This window comes from Scleropages formosus, chromosome 6 (assembly GCF_900964775.1).
Source record: "Scleropages formosus chromosome 6, fSclFor1.1, whole genome shotgun sequence".
Classification (NCBI taxonomy): Eukaryota; Metazoa; Chordata; class Actinopteri; order Osteoglossiformes; family Osteoglossidae; genus Scleropages; species Scleropages formosus.
In genome coordinates this window covers 33,635,036-33,657,903 of record NC_041811.1, presented here as the reverse complement: position 1 = coordinate 33,657,903, position 22,868 = coordinate 33,635,036, and the positions used below count along the sequence as shown (strand labels likewise).

General features: G+C 50.3%; 1 pseudogene; it reads left to right on the top strand.

Moving 5' to 3' along the window:
* Window positions 1–1,659: 1,659 nt before the first annotated feature.
* On the top strand, window positions 1,660–21,212 carry LOC108932981 (BICD family-like cargo adapter 1; annotated as a pseudogene).
* Window positions 21,213–22,868: the final 1,656 nt, after the last annotated feature.

Here is a 22,868-nt window from a genome sequence, read left to right as displayed (position 1 = left end):
CAAACAGGCATAACCTGCCCTCTACTCCACCTTGTAGCAAAATTTACTGACTATCCTTTCTCATACTGCCACTGTAGAGGAACACTGAGACCCTGCATGAGTCCTGCAGTAAATTTTCAGTTAATTTTTACCTTTATCTGATATCTTTAATCCATATTAAGCCACATTTTTAAGCTTTTATGGACTGTGATGTGGGTGGACTTATGAATAATTCAGAGTTCTGAGTTAAAATGTATGTATTGTTCCAGCCTTCCAGTAGTCCTAGTGTTATATAAGAGTTTATTATAGTCTGTTCTCACCTGTTGATATTCCCTTCAACTTGTTAGGTGTTTGTTCAGCAAATAATAATTTGTTACTGAGTAAAAAATACACATACTATATGTATATGCGTAAGCGCTCTTTATGCGAAGGCAGGAGTGAACTCTGTCATTGCCGCTATTCATAGTCCATGTTCACTCTTCAAAGTCAAAGAGTCAAAGTGGCTTTATTGTCATTTCAACCGTTGGTCCAACAGCTGGTACAGTGGACAATGAAACGAAACAACATTCTTCTAGGACCATGGTGCTCCATAAAACAACACAAAACTTACACAGGGCTACATAAAGTGCACGTGTGCCAGACGTGTGCAAAACAGCACAAGACAGTACAGTAATTACTAAACAAGAAACAATAAACAAGGTAAAAAACAGAAGATATTACAATATGATAATAAATAGTTATAAACATAATAATTAGCATCTGAAAATACAGCTGGTTAGTACAGTAGATGAACAGTGCAAAAAATTGCGAAAGAAGTGGAATAGTGTTCAGTGGAGTAGGGGTGTGTGTGTGTGTGTGTGTGTGTGTGTGTGTGTGGGTGGGGGGGGGTTGGTGATACTGTGGTGAGCTCTTACTGTGGGTTTCCAACCCCTTTGGCTTTTCCAGTCATATTTTAAGGGGAACAGCCACTATGTTCAGCACAAGGGAGTCCGACTTATAGCATAGTTACAGAAACACCGAGCACTGTTTTTGTGATGAATCCTTCATCACTTGTAGAGTTATTAACACAAACACACAGTTAGTCCAAAGCATATCGATTAAACTTATGTTTCTGTAAAAATAAATGCCTTGAAAAAAACAGACAAACTATTTACTGAAATATACTTAAAAAGACAACTACTGTATATTTGTAATAAGAGTTTAAAACCTAAAGGACCTACAGGATAGAGAAAATATTGAGACTTTTTTTTAGGTCGGTGACTGAACTGAGTTACCCGCTCCTGCCTGCCCGGTGTCTCTGCCATGCTGTCCCATACATTTCAATGCCCTCCTCGTTCTTTCACAATCGCGCAGACTGCGATCACGCGGGTCAGTCGGGCGACGCGCCACGCGGCGAGGGGCGGAGCCGCCGCAGCTGTCAATCTTGGGACGCGGAGCGACAGAGCGGCCGAAACGGGAGAGCAAGACCCCCAGGAGTCCACAAGAGAGACACACCCCCCGCATAACACAGAGACACGTGTTCCGCGCGTGGCGCTCGCTCGGCGGAAGGCTGACGCAGGTTCGCAGTGAGCAGCGGCGAGGGAGTGAGACGCGCGCGTGTTTGCTTGTTTCTCTGGGACGCGCTTGGCCGAGGTGTGTGTGACATGTTTGCTGCAGGAGCTCGAGCGTGACAGCCGCGAGATGTCTGGTTCCCTGCTCCACGCGCCCTCGGCACCCGCGACCACTTCAGCACCACCGGCCGAGCTGGACAGCGACCACGCCGAGACCCCGCTGCGGCTGGGATCGGGGCTCCAAGAGGAGCTCTCCGTGCTCATCGCGGGCTGCGAGGGAGAAGCGGAGCTCCCCTCCGTGGAGCTTCCCCTCGTGGAGATTCCCCTCGCGGAGGCTCCGCGCAACGACGGGCAAAGCGCCGCCTTACTGAGCGCCTTCAGACGGAAGGAGAAGGACCTGGCGGTGGCCGCGCGGCTCGGCAAAGCGCTGCTGGAGCGCAACCGAGAGCTGAGCGAGCAGTCGGATCGCATGTACCGGGAGCTGAGCGACAAGCTGGAGGTGGGAGCTTCCATCTGGGTCTCTCGAACCCTCGCTTACTACTGGCCTTTGCCCACGTGGATTCGCAGGTTCTTAGACGAGCTCCGATGCGCCCGTTAATACGGAAGGGAAGGGGGATTTTCGGCCTTGATTTTATTAAAACTGGGAGCCGTGAGCTCTTGTTGGAACGCTAAAGTTTGGATGCTCTTGGTCAAATTGTGTCTTACCCAACCTGTGAGCGAGAAGAAGTCAACGCATTTACATTTACTGTTTAGGAGACGCTTTGTCTCGAAAGCGACTTCCACTGAACTCTATGTAGTGTAACCAGCCCACACACCTTATTCACCGCGGTGACTTACACTGCTAGATACACTACTTACACTGGGTCACTCATCCATACATCAGTGAAACACACACACTTTCTCTGTCACTCACACACTATGCGTGAACCTGTCCAGCATGTCTTTGGAGTGTGGGAGGAAACCAGAGCACCCGGAGGAAACCCACACAGACACTGGGAGAACATGCAAACTCCACAAACAAACAAACACAAGCTCTGCATGGCGCACATTTTGCTGCACATTTATTCTTTGCTGCATTGGGCTGAAAAATGTAAAAACTGAATGGGACATGTGCAGAACTTTGAGCAGTCAGTACTTATTAACACCTCTTTTGGCAAAAATCACAGCTTCCAAAAGTCTATTCTCTTTTTCACTTCTTCTGTTATTCCTTGCAGAACTCACCCACCTTAGAAATAAGAACTGCATGCACTGTATGATCTTGCAGATTTTTAACAGTATCTAAGAGGGACTGAGAAGATCTTTCAAGCAGTAAAAAGAAACTAAATACATGTTAATATTACTAGTCATGCATCTCCCCCTGTGATACACATTAAATGATGCTACAAGATTGAACTGAGGAAATGAAACATCCATACAAATGAACAGGGATGAGACTGAGTATTTGGCAGGTAATCCTTCAGGTCTTTGTTACATTAATGTCTTTTCAGAAAAGTATTGCCTACTACCATATTCTACATGTATCATTTATATTTACATTTATTCATTTAGCTGATGCTTTTCTCCAAAGTGACTTACAGTGTTAAGGTTACAATTATTATCATGAGTTTATATATATATATATATATATATATGGATATACTATAATCATTATATACAGTCGTTGAAGACCCCACCAATTACAACTCACAGGCACCATATTTACTTAGTTTTAACTTCTCTCGAGTCTGTTATCTCTGTCAAGCATTCTCATGTTTTTTGTTCCTCACTACCTTCCTGCTGAACTATGGTGCATAAATATCCTATGTCTGCTTTCTCTGTACAAATGGAGAACAGCAATAAATATGCAAAACTGTAACCTGGTAATCCATCATACCAGAAGTACAATATCGCTTTGTGTCAATTCAAGTGAAGTCTGTTAGTGTTTTAACTGACACAACCTTAAACTTATGAGAAATTAGTGTAAAAATTAAAGTTGCATGTCTGTAAAAATTGTACTATTATTATTATTATTATTATTATTATTATTATGTTTTGCTGGGAAATTCATGAAAAGCATCATACAGTATTGGGGGTGCAGTGGCGTGCTGGGTTTGGCTGGGTTCTCCTCTCTGGTGGGTCTGGGGTTCGAACCCTGCTTAGGGTGCCTTGTGATGGACTGGCGTCCCGTCCTGGGTGTGTCCTATCCCCCTCCAGCCTTGCGCCCTGCGTTGCCGGGTTAGGCTCTGACTCGCCGCGACCCCGCTCGGGACAAGTGGTTTTGGCCTGTGTGTGTGCGTGATCACACAGTATTTAATCCATTTTTACAGCAAAGCATTTTTGCTGGAGAAACGCTGAATAAGTGCCTTGATCAAGGCTACTACAACAGTTGCAGGAAGTGCAATTTGAACCTGCACTTTTCAGGTGATACCTGTATGTTCTTACTCACTACATGCTGCCCTAACAACCATCTAACTGCAGATCAACCTGTTAATGCAGAAGATTAAATCACAGAGGTTCTCACTCAAGTCTCTTCTGTTTCATCATTTGCTAAGTGCTCTGTGACAACTGAATGTGAAGGGCTCTGCACTGGGGCGAGTTTATTACATTCACTTGCTTTCCATTGTTCCGGGAATTAATGCAGCCTACAAAGCACCTCCGCCAAGGTGATTATAGTATTTGCAAAGACTCTTAATTTAGCTCTTTTTACTATGGTATGCACTTCAGTGTTTGTGTAACTCTAATGGGTTAGTCCAATGTTCTCCCGGTGCTTTTTCAATCATTCATTCGGTCTGCCATGACTTTGACAATTAATTATAATTCGTACTTCTTTGCAAATGCACCTACAGCTAGCTGTGATGGACATATGTTGCTCGAATTAGACAAGAACCCAATAAATCGGTAATAATAAATCACTGCTAAACTCAACTATTTTTTACACAGTTAGTGCATATATATTATAGGTTTCGGTTTCCCTAGGGGGGGCACGGTGGCGCAGTGGGTTGGACCGGGTCCTGCTCTCCGGTGGGTCTGGGGCTCAAGTCCCTCTTGGGGTGCCTTGCGACGGACCGGCGTCCCGTCCTGGGTGCGTCCCCTCCCCCCTCCAGCCTTACGCCCTGCGTTGCCGGGTTAGGCTCTGGCTCCCCGCGACCCCGTATGGGACGAGCGGTTCAGACAATGCGTGTGTTTCCATTCAAGTCTCAATTAACCCTCAGTAAATCCAGTTACATCTCTACATTTCTCCGTATCCCAGTTTGATCACCGATAGACCTTCAGTAATAGAGCAACGTGAGACTCAGTCATAGTCTCTCTCAGTCCCAGCGTCATGGTCCCAGTCACTCTCCCGCTGCGAATCCGGTCTTTCAATCTCAGCCTCTCCTGCTGTTGCAGTCGTAGACTAAGTGTAATGGTCTATCTCCTTTCCCCAGCAAACGGAGCAGGAGAGACATGAGCTGCGGTGGAGGCTGGAGAGCCGCGAGGGAGAGTGGGAGAGTCGTGTGGCTGAGCTGGAGATGGATGTGGGACAGCTGCAGCGGGAAGTGGAGATCCACCAAGCCCGTCTCCGGGAACTGGAGCGGGAAAAGAACCGGGCCGTCGCCGAGCTCTCGGAGCAGAATCGGAAGCTGTTGGAACAGCTGAGCCGGGTCAGTACCTCACGGGGCGCGGAGGGTGGGGCAAACTTGCGAAAGCACAGTTCACGGGGTGTCCTTCGGAGGAGCTGAAGGATACGAGAATAACGTCCTGCGCCGGAGGACTGGGGGTCACGGACTCCTTAGCTTCTGGCGAAGTTCCGTTTCGGCACCTGCGCTGCTCCGATGTGAACGGACACCTTGTGCTCGAGCGAAGAACACGGCAGAGACCGCAAGTCTATTGTTCGTGAGTCCAGTCGCCACACCCCGATCTATAAAAGCTAAATAGCTTTATCTCTCAATTCATTCGCAGATTAGGTTCCGTTAAAAACATAACAGATGAAGTTACGACGATGGATATGTCTCCGAATCAAGTCCAGCTCTTAGAGACCACTCACATGGTTTCCAAGCAAGGGAGCAATAGGAGCCTTCGTCCATCCATGTCCGGCAGGAGCAAACATGGGTAGAAAGACGCAAACTCCACGCGCCCTAAACCGGATTTGAAACCCACACCCACCAAACTGTGAGGTGCTAGTTTCACCTGCTGTGCCACAATAGTTATAATGAATCAAAAATTCTGCATGGGATGTTATTTGCTCAGTTTTCATCGACGGCTCGTACAGCCTAGAGTCGAAGTGTCTTCCATCAGCATGGCTCAGAGTAAACAAAATAAACGTTTTGTAGTGTCCTAGTCAAAGTCCAGACCTAAAACCGATGGAGATGCTATGGCAGGTACCGAAATTAGCAGTTTGCGCACTATATTAAAATGTCTTTCATCTTAAAGACTCGCCGTGTGTCTCATTTGTGACTTAGGATGACGAAACTGGCCATGTGGAAGTGATTCATTGCATGAACATTTGTCAGCATCTGGTCACTTTCAGTTTGCAATCAAACAGGCATAATAATAGACACGTATCACTACTTTTTTGCTGGTTTCTGTAAAAGTGTCAGATGGAGATGAGATACTTTATTATCATTGTATGCAATACACACACACACATTTTCAGAACTGCTTGTCCCATACGGGGTCGCGGGGAACCGGAGCCTACCCGGCAACACAGGGCGTAAGGCCGGAGGGGGAGGGGACACACCCAGGACGGGACGCCAGTCCGTCGCAAGGCACCCCAAGCAGGACTCGAACCCCAGACCCACCGGAGAGCAGGACTGTGGTCCAACCCACTGCACCACCGCACCCCTTTGTATGCAATACAATATAACGAAATTTTGTGTGGCAGCCCTCAGAACAGCATCAGAAAGAAAGAACACTTAAGTAAATAAGTAAGAATTACATTGAAGTTCTTCCATATTACTAACGTAGCCTCGGCTTGTGTGGCAGCATATAGCCTACTGCACCAACTGTTGTGTATATAGATTTATTTATTTATCAGACACTGTTCTCCAAAGCGACTTCCAATGAACTCTCTGTAGTGTTATCAGCTCACACACCTTATTCACCACAGTGACTTACACTGCTAGATACACTACTTACAATGGGTCACTCATCCCATAGATCAGTGGAACACACACACTATGGGGGAACCTGAACAGCATGCCTTTGGAGTGTGGGAGGAAACCAGAGCACCCAGAGAAAACCCACACAGACATGGAGAGAACATACAAACTCCACACAGACCGAGCAGGGACTGAACCCATGTCCTCTCACGCCACCGAGGTGATGTGAGACAGCAGCGGTACTCGCTGTGCCGCCATGACGGCCCAAGACACGCTCACGAATTTACTACCGGTGGTATGTGGAGTATTTAGAGTGTACAGAAGTGCGGTGTTTCGGAAAGTTTGCGGGATTTTTCTTTCCGTCTCCTTGACCATTTAGAGCACAAAAGGCCTTTGAGGTAAAAATTTTTGGACAAGTTCCTCGGCTGTTTCCTTTGGCACGAGTGCAGCACCGAACGTGCGATTGTGCCTTTTTTTTTAAGAAGTGCGAAAACAAGATTGTAAGGCTGGGTTGTGGCACTCAAATGTGTGTTTAAAAAAAATAATCAGGAAAAATGATTTTTTTTTTTTTTTTCGTAGTTTCTTCCATGACTTGTGTGCATCTGTTAGTACTGATTGGTCTTGGTTTTCAAAACGGGGTGCTTTCAATCACTCCGATGTGCGATTAGTAATTTAGAGCATCAAATCACGACCAATGCTGTAAAAAAAACCTGCCAGCCACGAAAACAGCAGCCAGTCAACTGCTCCAGAACATCTGCTCGTTCGTGGCAATGAGGTCCAGCAGTCAATTTGATTCCTCGCCTCTTAAGGACGGAACTGATTAGATATCATTCGTGCCGATGGGCCGGTTCTGAGCTCCGTACCACACGCTGTGACCTTCTCGCTGCGATTTTCTCAGGGTTTCAAGTCAACTTCAGAAAAGTCAATGAGCTCTCCAAGGCAAAGGCATAAGAGAGTCACCGATGGACAAATGTGAACCCTGGGAAGGAGCCACTAAGGGTTATAGGTCCACTGTGGGCTGGAACTCAACTGAGTCCCCTGCACCTTCTACACTCCCAAGTCACTGCGAAGAGGACTAAAGAGTAGTGAGATCATAGCCTTGTTTTGGTGCTTTTGGTGTGTTGCTTCAATGAATGATCTCTTAAGTTCATGTAAGGTTTAAATGTTCATGCTCTATAACTTTAAGATGATGCCGGATAAACCTTTACGCAGCTACTCCTGTAACGTAGCGTAAATGTTTATAGGTATCTCCAAAAAAATATTGCTAGGAAGGTGATCAGGAATCGTTGATATTGTGATAAAGTTTTATGCAGCTATTTGTGTGATGAACGTTGGTTCATATGGTGGAAAGAAACAAACTAACTGCACTTAAGAATCATGCGTCTGCATCTAAGTGTCCCTTTCTGCTAATGTAACGAACACATCGTATCTTCGATGAGATGGTTGGCGCAGTGGGTTGGATCGGGTCCCGCTCTCCGGTGGGTCTGGGGTTCGCGTCCCGCTTGGGGTGCCTTGCGACGGACTGGCGTCCCGTCCTGGGTGCGTCCCCTCCCCCTCCGGCCTTATGCTCTGAGAAATGAACACGTGTAAATGTAATAAGGAATTAAGAAGTGGGACTGATTATTAATTGCAGAATGTGCAATTGTGTGAGTGTTGGGCTCAGGTCTTTATCGATGGATTTCAATGGTCACAAATCCTCTCCTGACCTTGGCCTCTGTGACGCACCGCATACTGTTTCGCCCGCGCAGATCCGCTAATCCGCAGCGTTCCAGCCCGGCGCCTCTGACGGTGGACGGAGCGGATGAAAGTGAGTCAGTGCCGAGTCGCGGAGACCTTTCCGGCAGGAGGCCGCCCGTCGACGAGGCTCCGGGCTTTAATCTGCGCTCCCGTTTCCCCTAAGACAGCCGTGAACGGTGGCCTCGCGGAGCTGCGGTCGGACTTACTTACGGACGTCGCCAAAAGCGATACAGCCTGTCGCGCATCTTTGGGCCTCGATCTACCCTCCTACCTGGGGAGCTGCCTCGTCGCAGTCAGTAATGAAACGGTTAAATAATTAAACTGGCTGCGTTTCACCTCGTCCATCCCGAAGGGAGTTTACTGCTGCGAATTACCGCGCTGCCGAGCTGGTTTCCGCTGACACCCACGCGCCACCTTTGTAGAACAAGGTATAGATTAAGGGAACACCTGTCTGTCCCGGAGAACACGGGAGCCCCAGGAACGGGGCGACAGCAGGTCGCTCTGTCGGCAGCGCGGACGCCAGCCGGAGCCCTTCTGGCCGCCAGCTGGAGCAAATTCCTGTAATCTCCACAGGGCAAAAACGAGGGCGCGTCTAATAAACGCGATGACCGCGATTTAGCGTCGCCGCAGGACCCGAGAGCGCCGAAGAGCACCGGCACACCTGTTTCAGTAACCTTTACTTTGCCTCTTTCAAAATGCATTTTGATTTACAAAGGCAACCTTTTCATTGCAACGACAGCAATAAATAGTTTTTTTTTACAAAATTATGTTTTTTTTTACAAACGGCTGATGGTTATTATTTGATGTTGATGATGTTTATGGTTTCAACGCTCAGTGATGAAGACAATGTGGTACCGACAGCAACAGCCTGAGCTCCGTTATGTAAGTGAAAGGACAAGACAGGTATTGTTGGAGTTCTGCTCGCAGAGTGCGTTGGATCCGTCACCCCTCCGTGGGTCTGTCCTGGCCTGTCCTTCCCTGCCCTGTCCTGCCCTGTCCTGCCCTGTCCTGCCCCACCCCACCAAGCCAGCTCACTGAAGGACACAGCAGATAGGGTATTAGCCGAAATCCCATTAAATTTTCCTGCCACCGCCACAGCGGCAGACAGTCCCCCCCCTTCGGCGGAACCCGTGTAGGAAGGAGTGGACTATGAAACTGTAAGGGGCTGCAAAGGTACGTTTCTCGCTCAGCTCCTTCACGCATGACACGAGAAGGCCCCTCCCTGCCGATAGTCCTTTTCGCAGCACGTCCGCCTGCACGATTCTAGCTGCTGGTACTGGGAACTGTTCGATGTCCGCCGGGACCGGTTTCTCCTGAGATATACAGTACCGTGCAAAAGTTTTAGGCACTGGCGGGAAAAAAAAGCTGTAAAGTAAGAATGCTTCCAAAAACAACGCTCTTTATTAATTAACTTCCTACAAAGCTTAGTAACCATCCATTGTCCGCAACTTCTTGGTACTGTACGTTGGTTCCACTGAACGAGAAGCACTTATCCACTCCTATATGTTAGTGCATCCTGCCGTGGTGCTGGGACCCCTTCCACCCTGCAGACTTCTTCCTTAGCAGATGTCCTGCTAACCGTGTGCCTCTGCGCCTCGATTAAATAAAAGGAAACATCCCACTCCGACATATGTAAAGTGAACTTCCGCTGGTACCGATCTCCAGCCTCCTGGAGTAAAACGTCATGCAAAGATATCGAGTAAGACGTGAGACACACGGGGGAACAAGTGTGCCGACGCACAACGATGGACGTCTCGCAGCGTCCGCCTCGATCTGGTCTTACTCAGCAGGTGGAGACGTCCTTCGGTCCATCGGTGATGTAATGTGATCAGATTGACCCTGGCAGGTATTAATGCAAAGGCACCTGGAGGTCCAGGAACGTCAATCGATGCCGTTTGCTGTTCAACGGACGATGTCACTTCCTCCGTTCCTAACGCTTCGATATTGCAACATTAAAAAAGTTAAAAAAGTATCCCATAGCCAAGGGTCCTCGCTCGTGTATCTTTGTGCAGCTCCGTTAGGTCCTGTATGTCACCATATATGCTGGCAGTGATGTATGAATGGCCACAAAACACATGGCCTCTTTAGTAATTAACATATTTTAAAAGACAGCTATATGCACTCAATTAAATTTCCGTTTGCTTTGCCTGGACGTGTCCATATTCCATATATAAGTGCAAATATTTTGTGCTGGTCATTAGAGTACAGAGGGAGTGAAGGTAACAAGGACAGAGGTTCCACAACAGGGTTTTCTATTTAATTTTCTTTCTGGTTGTCATGACAACCATTAGGCGAAACAGCCAAATACAGCAGAGACACACATTTGCACAACAAAGTGCGGTGACACCCGAGACAGGTAGGACAGATACATACTGTATGTATAAATATAAGTACTTCATTGATCCACGGGGGTAAATTCAGTCGCGGAGAGCGGCCGATACAGAGACATACAGACACGGCACAAAGACACAGAACAGAGACTCACAACAAGGTGCGCAGACAATACAAACAAGATAAGTAAAGTATGAAAACAGCCATTCGTTCTGAGAATTGCACTTTACGAGGACTTGCGTTTTGTTTCCGAACAGGATTCTGCGGGCCCGCCGACATCCGAGCAGCAGGACGTGGTTTCCTTCGTTCATTTATCAGACGCTTTTCTCCAAAGCAGCTTCCGCTGAACTCTATGTAGTGTTACCAGCCCACACGCCTTATTCACCGCGGTGACTTACACTGCTAGATACGCTACTTACACTGGGTCACTCATCCATACATCAGTGGAACACACACGCTCTCTCTGTCACTCACAAACTAAGTGTGGGAGGAAACCAAAGCACCCAGAGGAGACTCACACAGGCAAAGGGAGAACATCCAAACTCAACATAGACCGAGTGGGGATCGAGCCCACATCTTCTCACACCGCGAGACAGCGGCCCTACTCGCTGTGCCGCCGTGCCATTAATATTTAATTTTATCTGATGACTAAACGAGCGAGAATCGGCCAATCACGGAGCAGCTGCTTCTTGGCATGGAGCTGTCAGGAGCCCGGTTTAGACGGAAACCACAGAGAACCACGGTAAACGCACACTGAACGCACGTCCACCGCTGCGGTCTGAAGGTGGCTCTTCGGTGTCTCTTTGTTCGGGACCGCAGGCCTCGCGCGACTCTTAACGACTGCTCTGGGTCAAAGGACGAGGGGTCATAGCGAGGGGCAGCCGGACTGCGGCGGGATGTAGGTTTGAGTCCTCGGTGCCACACCGACATCCGCAGCCACAAAACACGAACAGGAAATCAGTGCGAAATAAACAAGGTGAACGGTAATATGACGTGGTAAATGATCAATAATGCCTTTGACATCAGCGGTGACTCAGCTTCCCGCATGAAATCGCATGAAAGAACACGGGAGCTCAGACGCGTCTCTTAATCCCGGAGGGAATTAATTTGCCCTCAGCACTTCCCTATTTTACAGGCATAAAGCGCTTTAAATATTAATTACAGCTGCAGTGAAATCAAAAGCGAAACAAGAACCTGGTTCCTTTCTCAGTCCGATGGCCCATAGCTCTGCGATCACGATACCACGCAGGAAATATCGATCTTTATTATCACGGTACGCGGAGAGCGTGCAGATTCTTCCGAAGAAACCGAAGATCAGACCGAATGTAACAACAAAATGTTCAAGTGGTCTGTTAAATGTTCACAAGTGTAAACATTTACTGGGAACAGCTCCCTTGGGTTGTTAATTTAATAAATCTTTTGATACATGAGAATATGGATTATGCCGCTTGGCTGCTCTGATGTTGCCATGGCGACGGCTGCTTCTACCGCGCTATGAGGAACAGAACACGCTGCATGCTGGCGGCAAGGACGGAGACCGGATGTCCGCGCGACTCGAAGGCGTCCGCAGGGAGCGGCGCCGAAGCCTGCCCTGGGTTCGAATCCAACCTCCTGCTCTGTTACCCTTGAACTGACATGGTAAAAATTACATCGCTCTCTGAATCGAGGGACAGCTGGTACTGTAGCGATTAGAACTGCTATGTTTAGACCCAAAGGTCGCGGGTTCGAATCTCACCTCTGGCTCTAGTACCCTTGTGCAAGGTGTTTACCCTAAAATTGCTCCAGTGAACATTACCCTGCTGTATAAATGGGCCAGTAACTGCGGGTTGGATAACATTGTGAGCTCCTTTGGAGAAAAGTGTCAGCTAAATTAATAAACATAAATAAGTTATGGTAAGTAGTTTAATACATGCATTCATTCAGCAGACACTTTCCTCCAGAGAATCGCACCGAGTGCATCGCAGCGACAGAAAAAGAGACTGGGATACAGATGCGTGATTCTAAAGCATGGTTAAAATGTCCCATCCCACCTTATGAACCTGTGTACAAATTGCTGCATGAAGGTTCCTCCATAATTCGCCAGATTCTAATTAAAAAATGATGAAACATGAACAGTTACATGTTCATCACGCTCTCGAAAGATCGGCGGGGAAGCGAGTCCGAAAGAGGTGAGATCCGAGACCCTTCTTGAGTTTAGAGAGATTCAGCAGTTCTGAGGAGCGGAGGGAGGTCATTCCACCACGTCGGAGCCGGAACCGAAAACCTTTGAGCTTCTGATGTTGGACCTTTTGTGCGAGGACCACCAAGCAGGCAGGGGTGGAGGAGCGTAGCAGTCTGGTTGGGGTGTAGAGAGCGATCGGGTCTGAGAAGATCCGCTGATGGTTTTGTGGCTCATAACTGGAGTTTTGAGTCTGAACCGGGCAGCCATAGGAAATCAATGCAGAGACGAGGAGGGAGATGCATGGAAATGCTTTGGAAGCCCGATGAGATCCTGGTCTAAACTCCCTGCTGGGTGTTTTTACTCCTCTGTCAGACAACACTGCGTTAGATGGAACTGCCGTTTACTGTCATTTACTGTCATTTACTGTCATTTGCGACTACAGAACCTACAGATTATGTGGTTTTCCGAGATGTTGGTTGCTTCGGGAAAGAAAAATTATAAAAGTCAAAGTAAATGTAAACGCGCTGTGTCGATGCGGCGAGTCGGAATCTCGGTCCACCTGGCGCAGGTGGGCTGTTGGAAAAGGTCAAATGAGGTCAGCTGAGCGGGCGTTTTTCCGCACCTCTTTGCCGTGCTCTCGGCCACAATCGACGCGCTACACCTTGATGCGGGAGGAGCTCCTCGAAACACGTCCATCCCGTCATGAAGGAGTTCGCGTTCGACCGCGACCTGCCGGTCGGCTCTCTGGACCGGAACCGCGCCGGAGCCGGAGGGGAGGCGCCCCTGTCCCGACGGCAGATGGACGCGAGGCTGATGCCTGGGGCCACGAACCCGAGGGGGGGAGCGGAAGAGAGAGAGGACTGTCGTGAGTCAAGAATGGCGGACGGCGTCGTGTACCGTCTCCCTCGTCTGGACGGGTTCGACAGCCCGGTCCCGCACTCGCTGCTGCGCTTGAACACGCATGAGCCCAGGGATCGGGTGCGAACTCCAAGCAGACGGGGCGTGAATTGAACCTACGTCCAACCCCGCGAGACACCTGTGCGCTGGGCCTCCATGTCGCCTTGTCACTCCCACAGAGCGTAACCGAATAAAATATAAATGTTTCCCCCCTTGCGGTGGCGCAGTGGGTTGGACCGGGTCCTGCTCTCCGGTGGGTCTGGGGTTCGAGTCCCGCTTGGGGTGCCTTGCGACGGACTGGGGTCCCGTCCTGGGTGTGTCCCCTCCCCCTCCGGCCTTACGCCCTGAGTTGCCGGGTTAGGCTCCGGTTCCCCGTGACCCTGTATGGGACAAGCGGTTCAGAAAATGTGTGTTTCCCTCGTGGGGAGTTTTAACATTTCACAGCAGGACTGGGAAGGACCCGAAATGGGACGTTCGGCTGCGTACCGCGGTATACGACACCTCTACAATTACCTGCGCGTGTTTACGTGTTGCCGTTGTGGCCCTTGTTCACCGGCAGGCGACGGAGGCGGAGCGGCTGCTTTCCGCGCAGGTCCAGTCGCTGCGGGAAGATTTCGAAAAGAAGAGCATCTCCACCGACGAGCACATGACGCGTCTGGAGAACCTGCAGGCGGAGGTGAGGCAACGCTTTGGCTTTTATTATTGTTATTATCGGCATTTATTGTCGTAATTTATTGTTGTAATTCCATTAAGCGCTTGTCCTGATCAGGGTCGTGGTGGTCCAGAGCCTATCCCAGGAGCACTGGTCGCAACACTAGGGGGGTACACCCTGAACAGGATGCCAATTTTTATTATCATTATTATTAGAAGAAATATAATTTTTAAAAATGATATTAATTATTTCTTAAGAAGAAAAATGATAGCTAATATTGTTAATAGAATAATATTATCGATATTAATAATTATTGGGCATATACACACACACACACACACATTTTCAGAACCGCTTGTCCCATACGGGGTCGCAGGGAGCCGGAGCCTAACCCGGCAACACAGGGCGTAAGGCCGGAGGGGGAGGGGACACACCCAGGACGGGATGCCAGTCCGTCGCAAGGCACCCCAAGCAGGACTCGAACCCCAGACCCACAGGAGAGCAGGACTGCGGTCCAACCCACTGCACCACCGCACCCCCTATTGGGCATATATTTAATTAATATTAAATAATTAAAAATATTATTAATAATTAATAAGAAAAATAATAATAATGGTCAGTATTCAGCTGACACCTTTGTTTAGGAAAATTGCTTATGAATTGCTGTGGATAAATTCACACGCAAAAGTACTGAACTCCCTGCAATCATTCACCCATTTTCATCAGCAGCGCTATGTCTCTCACACACACACACACACACACACACACACACACACACAAAGGCAGTTTGGACACAGCAGTCCAGCACAAACACAGCAGGTGGAAGGTATAAACTCCGCACAGACCGAGCCCCGCTCGAACCCACAAGCCAGGGGCTGTGCGGCACCGGTGCTACCCGCTGTGCCGCTGTCTGTGTGACCGTCCAACTGTCCTCCTCCAAGTTCGAGCAGCTCCGGCTAGAAGAAAAGTGCATTTATCAGGAAATAATGAGATATTTCAAGATTACATTTTTGACACAACTTAACATAAATATCACGTGTTTCCTTAGAAATAATACAATGTAGCAAAATGTTATTGCTATACCTTCAGAGTTAGTTTGTACCGTATGTCAGTTTTCGAAAAATACTCCACATTCTGGAAAACATACAATTTTGGCAAATTTTGGCATCGGGTTCCGAGCACCGAATATTCCAATACCTTTAGGATCTGATGCTTTCTAGAATCTTCCGCTGGCTCTAAGGTACCAAACTAAGGCGGACACTCTAGAAGAGCTAGTGGTATTTTTGTAATTATGTCATTAGTCATTAGAAATATTGAAATGCCGGCAGAACGCGGGTGCGGAAGGTGCGCGCCGGGACGATCGAGGTGACGTCGACTAGAGCGGTCACCCGACCGCAGCCCCAGCGGGCCCTTTACACCGCGATTACCGCGTTCTGAGTAGATTTGGGACAAGATCGCGCATCGCGTGAACCCGACAAGCTCGGAAAATCAATTTTTCACCGAGGGACACGCAGGCAGTGATTCTTCCCGGAGATCATGTGGCACTTATGTAATAAAGCCTTGATTCATGTGTGGCCTGTGGAAAAAACGAAGGGATGGCGCTCTTTCCTCTTATTGAAATTCATTTCGGGATGAAACCGTGTCACATATTTCATCCCAATTTTCTTTGAAGCGGCGCTGCGTTTTTTTTTTTTTTTTTTTTTTTTAATTTTTAACAGATACGAATCCTCTCGGAGCGGAAGCGGGAGCTCGAGAGGCGAATGAGCGCCGTCCTCGCGGAAAACGACGTGCTGCAGGCTGCTGTCGATGCCATCCAGGAGAGGTCGCTTGTGCTGGAGATGCAGTGTCGCGAGAAAGACCTGCAGGTACAGCGTTTTTCGGGCTGAGTGCGTGCACTTCCTCTCCTGATACTGACCCCCCCACCCCTGCTCTCTAACCACTTGCCCCGTTCAGGGTCACGGTGGTCTGGAGCCTGTTCTGGAATCACTGCGCACAAAGCTGGGGGGTCCATTGCAGGGTACCCACACACACTATTTAGTGTCACCAGTCGACTTGATCTGCATGTCTTTGGACTGCGTGAGGAAACCAGAGCACCCGGAGGGAACTCACAAAGACACGGGGAGAACGCGCAAACGCCACACAGACTGAGCTGGAGTCGAACCTACGCCCGAACGGTGTCGCAGCTCTACCCGCTGCGCCGCCGTGCCTCCGAAAGCACAAATCTTTACAAAAATATGAATACACAAAAAAGTCGTACAAGTTGTGCGGGAGAGCAGTTGCAACAGTGTGCGTCTGAGGAGTGCGTGTCCGCAGACGGGCCGTGTTTTACGCAGCCGCCGGGATGGAGTGGGATCTGTGCGAGTGTCCCGGTGACCCGGCAGAGCGGAACTCCGCCCTTCGGTCGGACGCTGTCAGACCCGAGACCATCTGGTCCTCCCCGCAGCTGCATCAGATCCGGCTGGACGTGCGGGACATGGCGACGTCCCACGAGCCCCTGGGCTCGCGCTTAGAGGAGTTGAGTGCAGAGGAGAACCTGCTGGATGAGACTGAGCGGGAGGAGGTCACACAGCAGGTGAGCGCTGAAGGACACAGGAGCACAATCCATCTTCAACATGTGCAGTGGGGGACACACACAAATGTTAGTTGTGTCTCTAGCGCGCACACACACACACACACACACACACACACACGTGTGTGAACGCAGCGCTTTTCTGTTTCCGTGTCTAAATCACATTTGTTCACGTCAATGTTGGGCTGAAGCTCAGCTGTGTTCTGGCGAAGCTTCTCCCTGGAGCTCATTGTGCTGAATATTTCAGTTAATCTCGGCTTCCTGTGGTTCCTGAAGTGTCTAAGACCATCCATGTCCATCCGTCTCCATCCGTCTCCACCTGTCTCCATCCATCTCCACCCGTCTCCATCCATCTCCATCCATGTCCATCCACCTCCATCTCCATCCATTTCCACCAATCTCCATGTTTCCATCCGTCTCCACCCATCTCCATCCATCTTTACCCATCTCCATCTATCTCCATCTGTCTCCACCCATCTCCAGCTGTGGGAGGTGCAGTGCCAGGTGCACTTGCTATGCTGCGAGCTGCGTGGCACTGATACCACAGACCCGGCGTTGCCCCCAGAGATGCCCTCCACCCAGGACGTGTCAGTGGAGCGTCTCCGCGGCAACCTGATGGAGCTGCGTGGACTGGTGCAGAACCTGTTGGACCACAGCGAGACCATGGTAACACCCAGAGAGGCTCACACCCACGCACACGCAAACCGATCGTAGGCTAGTAGGTGCAGCCCGTGCTCCCAGCATGCCCTGCTTCCTCCGCCTCTGCGGGCGTCAACTGTGGTGAACTGCGTGGGAGGTGAGAAGCTGCGCTGCAGAAGCCCAGAGGACCGCGACTCGCCCTCGTTCGAGTTCGAGGGACGCCGCGAATCTTCTCCGTCGTTCACCTTTGCGCTGCCGCTCTGGGCGTCTGGAGGTTGTCTCCTGGTCGCTCTTCGGATGGAAACGGGACACGACTGACGGAACAGGGTAAAAGGAGAGGCGAACAGACACTGTGACGTGTGTGTGTGCGCAGGACTCGCTCCGCTGCGGCGGCACAGCGCCGGAGACCCAGCTGCAGAGGCTCAAGGAAGAGCTGCAGGAGGCCAAGGAGCTTCTCAGCAGGGAGCGGGAACGCGCAAGGAGCAGCCAGCAGGAGGTGAGCGAAACCCTGTCGGTCGCAGCGCGGTTTCCTCAGCAGCGCCGCGCGCAGCCAGGCGCCCGGCGACTGTTGCGCTCTTTCGCCACCAGGTGGCGCTGCTCTCGATGGAGCTGCGCTCCGCGAGACGGGAGGAGCGCGAAAGTCCGCGCGCCGCAGCGGGGCTGCAGGAGGAGCCTGCGGAGCGACTGCTGAGCGCCGTGCGAGAGCGAGAGCGAGACGACGCCGTTGCCAAGTAGGGCGGTGCGACTCGCAGCCGCTTCCGTGGCCCCGTCGGTCAGAAGAGCCAGTGATAAAATCGTAACGCGCGGTGTCATGATCGTATACGCGAAATATGCTCATGTACACCACGTATAAATGAGATACACCAGATAGAATCATATACAGCAAATATAATAATAACACCCAGATACATTCATAACGCAGTTTTCGCTGCTCGTTTTGCGTCTGCGCTTTTCCACAAAATCCTATGTGCGTGCATGCGTGCGTGCGTGCGTGCGTGTGGCGCCCCCGTGTGGTCACGAGGAGAACCCGCGATTATTTTCACTCCGTCTGAATAGAGTTGCTCCAAAAGTTTGCGAGTGGAGTGAAAGACAGGAGGAGCCACGAAGGTGACGGAGGCGGATCTTCACCGGTGGCTCGTTGTTCCGCTTCCCTTTGCTTTTCTTCATTCTCTGAGGACGCGTTACAACCGCAGTCCGTGGCCACATGGGATGAAGCTTTGTGCGTCAGTTCCGGTGCCAGTGATCACTGCCAGTTCCAGTTCCAATGTCAGTGGTCAGTGCCAATGGCCAGTGCCAGTGGTCAGTGTCATTTCTTGTTCCAGTGCCATGGGTCAGTACCGGTGGTCAGTGTTAGTGTCAGTTCCAATGTCAGTGGTTAGTGTCAGTGATCACCGCCAGTTCCAAGGTCAGTGTCAGTGGTTAGTGCCAATGGCCAGAGCCAGTGGTCAGTGTCATTTCTTGTTCCGGTGCCATGGGTCAGTACCAATGGTCTGTGCCAGTGGTCAGTGTTAGTTCTTGTTCCAGTGCCAGGGGTCAGTGTCAGTGGTGAGTGCCAGTGTCAGTTCCAATGTCAGTGGTCAGTGTCAGTGCCAGTGGTTAGTGCCAATGGCCAGTGCCAGTGGTCAGTGTCATTTCTTGTTCCAGTGCCATGGGTCAGTACCAATGGTCAATGCCGGTGGTAAGTGTTAGTTCTTGTTCCAGTGTCAGTTCCGTTCCAGTTCCAGTTCCAGTGTCAGTGCTCTTTGTTCCCCAAAGAGTTTGCAGCGACAAAACGTTTGTTACTCGGAAGTTCGTAAGCGAGGGAGCCGCCGTCCATCCCGAGTTCCCTTCGCTAGCGCTGTTCCAGTTTGACATTTGGGGAACAGAAACTGTGGAAATAACACAGTAAAAATAATAATTTTAGCGCTAAGAGACGATGAACAGGGCCAAGTAGAGGGCAGGGGACGGACGAAGGACACGCAATCGGTCCCAGAAGAAAGCGCGTCTTTTGTCTTCGGTTGTTTCTTACACGTTTCAATAAGACATTCTGTAAGTTCATTCCAAGCCCCTCGAACCCTGCACACTGAGTGTGCCACAGTCTCTCAGAACAATATGCAATCATTTCTTACCTGTGTCCATGATGTCATAGTGCGCAGAACTTAGAAAATGTAGGTTCATGTAAAATGTCTATGAGACATCAATGACAGAGAAATACATAACGGAATAAATAGAATAAATATAATAAATAAATAATAGAGGCCAGACGATTGACAGGTTGCACAGGTACCGGAGCGTTCGTGGAAACGTGGTGTAGGACGCTATCGTTGCGGTGACCACTGGTGGACAGAGTCCAGAAAGGGCACCGCTGTTGACCACACATGATGTTGACCGGTCAGTGGCTGTATTTTCCCAAAAAGAAAATTCCTAACTCCGCCCCCCCCCCGCTGTCTTTCAATTCGAGGAAAAACGCGATGGAGATGGAACTGGCCAAGTGCAAGATTGACATGATGTCACTCAACAGCCAGCTGCTGGACGCCATTCAGCAGAAGCTCCACCTTTCCCAACAGCTGGAGGCCTGGCAGGTGACATTTTATTACTATTATTATTATTATTTTTAAGTATCCATTCAGCAGCACTCCCGATGAGCCAGAGGCTCCACGTGGCCTGACGTGTGTGAACGCGCGTGTATCCAAGTTGGGCTGAGGACAGCCGCAGCCCTTCGAAGGACAAATGCTGATCAGCCTTGAAGGAATGAATGACACTTAATAGTTAAGGAGCTTTGATATAATCCGGATCTCTGTCAAACGATCGCGTCGCATCCACGTTCCGCATGCGAAGGCGTGTCCGCCGTTAGTATTCGCACGTGAAGCTCTCTTGCCGACGACGGCTCGCGCGCCGCCATAGGGTGTAGACGAGATCTTCGGGGTCACCGCTGCTTCGCTGTAGCTGCACCTCACGTGTGGATGAGCTGCTGCGGCCGAGCCTGTCGGAGGAGACGTGTGTGTGTGTGTGTGTGTGTGTGCGGAGGTTCCCCTCCTCCAGTGTAACTGCTCCTCTCTGCTCTCTCTCCTTCTTTCTCCCTGCCTGCAGTTTGCCTCCTCGGGGCTCTTTACTGTGTGGCTCTTATGGTTTCTGATCTAAGCGGCCTTTTCTAAGCGTCCGCACGGCCGTAGCCCCGCCCTCCCACCACCCCCCTCCCCGAGGCACACCCCCGCAGCCCCCTCCTGCCACAGAGGTGAGCCTCCGAGCGCCATCTCGCCTAGCGGCCGCCTGCCGTTTCCGAGCCCTTCCGGCTGCGGCTCCGCTCCGGATAAACAACCTCGCACCCAGCTGCCGCACCTCGGTTCTCTCACCACGTTCCGGTGTCTGTCTGCGGTGCACCCCCGCTCCCCTCCCCCTCCCCACTCCAGGACGATATGGTCAGAGTGATCGATCAGCAGCTGATGGACAAACACCAGGAGGAGACCTCGCGCCGCTCCGTACTCCTTCTCCGGGAGGAGCGGGACGCAGCGGGTCCGTCGCCATGCCGACGGAGACAAGAGGCTCTTCTCTTTCTTCAAGAAAAACTGAGGTGCCGCGAGAGGCCGAGCGGCACGGATGGGAACGGGACAGGAAGGGGACGGGAAGGGGAGCGACGCGCCCAACAGGACAACGCAGATCTACCTTCTGGTTGTTCGCCATAAATCACACACTCACCTTGTGCCCCTTTCTCAGGCGGGCAGGTGAAGCAGGACCAACAGGACACACCAGGGCAGCGCAAATCTAGGCTGGGGGGGGGGGGGAATTAAGGGTTAAAAACTTGCTCTGGAACATTCTCGCCATACTTGCCCTTGTCATCATGCCATCGATGTTCACGTCCCTCTTTTCAACACTTTATCTCATATCGCACGCCCCCACCCCTAGTTCCTTCCTTAAGTCTTAACTAGACAAGCATATAAAAAACTTCCACCTACTGAACAAACGCGGTTGAAAAAAACTCTCAAGTCTCTTGAAATGGATAAAGAAACACGTTAAACCCACTTCTGGGGTGTGGGGTCAATGTGGGTTCAATGTGTGATGTCTCTGCTGGCAATTAATATACATATTAATGCAGGTCTTTCAGGTCTGCAGCATCTGCATGAGCATCACGTGCACCAGAAGAACGCGTCTCCATCGGGCTGAGAACTTGCAGCCGAAGGCCGACGACACCCATAACGTGACATTGCACCGAATATCATACATGTATATATTGTATATCAAATATTATACGAAGACAGAATGAAGTCTGGCTCATTGTCTGCAAAAGTCTTCAAATAAAATAGGAAGACAGACATCAAGCGGGTGGATCAAAGTACTTTGTTACTACCGTCACCTCGCAGCACCTGGGCCGATAGGGTGTGGGTTCGAACCCGGCTCAGTCCGCGAGGAGTTTGCATGTCCTGCCCGCCTCTGTAAGGGTTTCCTCCAGGTGCTCTGGTTTCTTCCCACAGTCCAAAGACATTGAGTTCAGTTGAATTTCACCTAGCTGTAGTGTGTGTATGTGTGGGGCTACTCTGCAACGGAGTAGGGTCCCACCCCCCCCAAGCCTTGCACCCAGAGATTCTGAACTGCCAGACCCCTGACTAGGACAGGCAGTTAATGAAAGTGAGCGAGCGCTAACTTTACCTGTGGAAATTCACCAAAAAACATTGTGATTAAAATTGTTCCTTTGGTCATGACAACATGCACATTCACACACACACTTTCTGAACCGCTTGTCCCAGACGGGGTTGTGGGGAACCGGAGCCTACCCGGCAACACAGGGCGTAAGGCCGGAGGGGGAAGGGACACACCCAGGATGGGGCGCCAGTCCGCTGCAAGGCACCCCAAGTAGGACTCGAACCCCAGACCCACCGGAGAGCAGGACCCGGTCCAACCCACTGCGCCACCGCGCCCCCCTGTTTACAGATAGACACTTTTTGGAAATGTTTCTTGTGGGCTAAATTCATGATGGGTATAGAAGTTTCACTTCTCCAGAGTACAGCAAACCACAGCTGAAACACTGGGCTGAACCACTGTGTGTACACACACACACACACACACACACACACACACACAATAAAAGATCTATATTGATGAGATCCTCTCTGCTAAGAGCACAGGGAAGGGATGGAACTCAGACTCCTCAGCAGTCCCAATCCTGGTAGCTGAGGTTCTTTCAGATGTTTTGAGAAGTTCAAACTGGACCCCATACCCCAAAGGCAGCTGGCTGGACCCCACTTATGACAGATGTAAACACGCAAAGGTCCTCGCTCGTGCTCCTCTCACACCAAGAGCAAGGAGCGTCAATTAGCCCAAC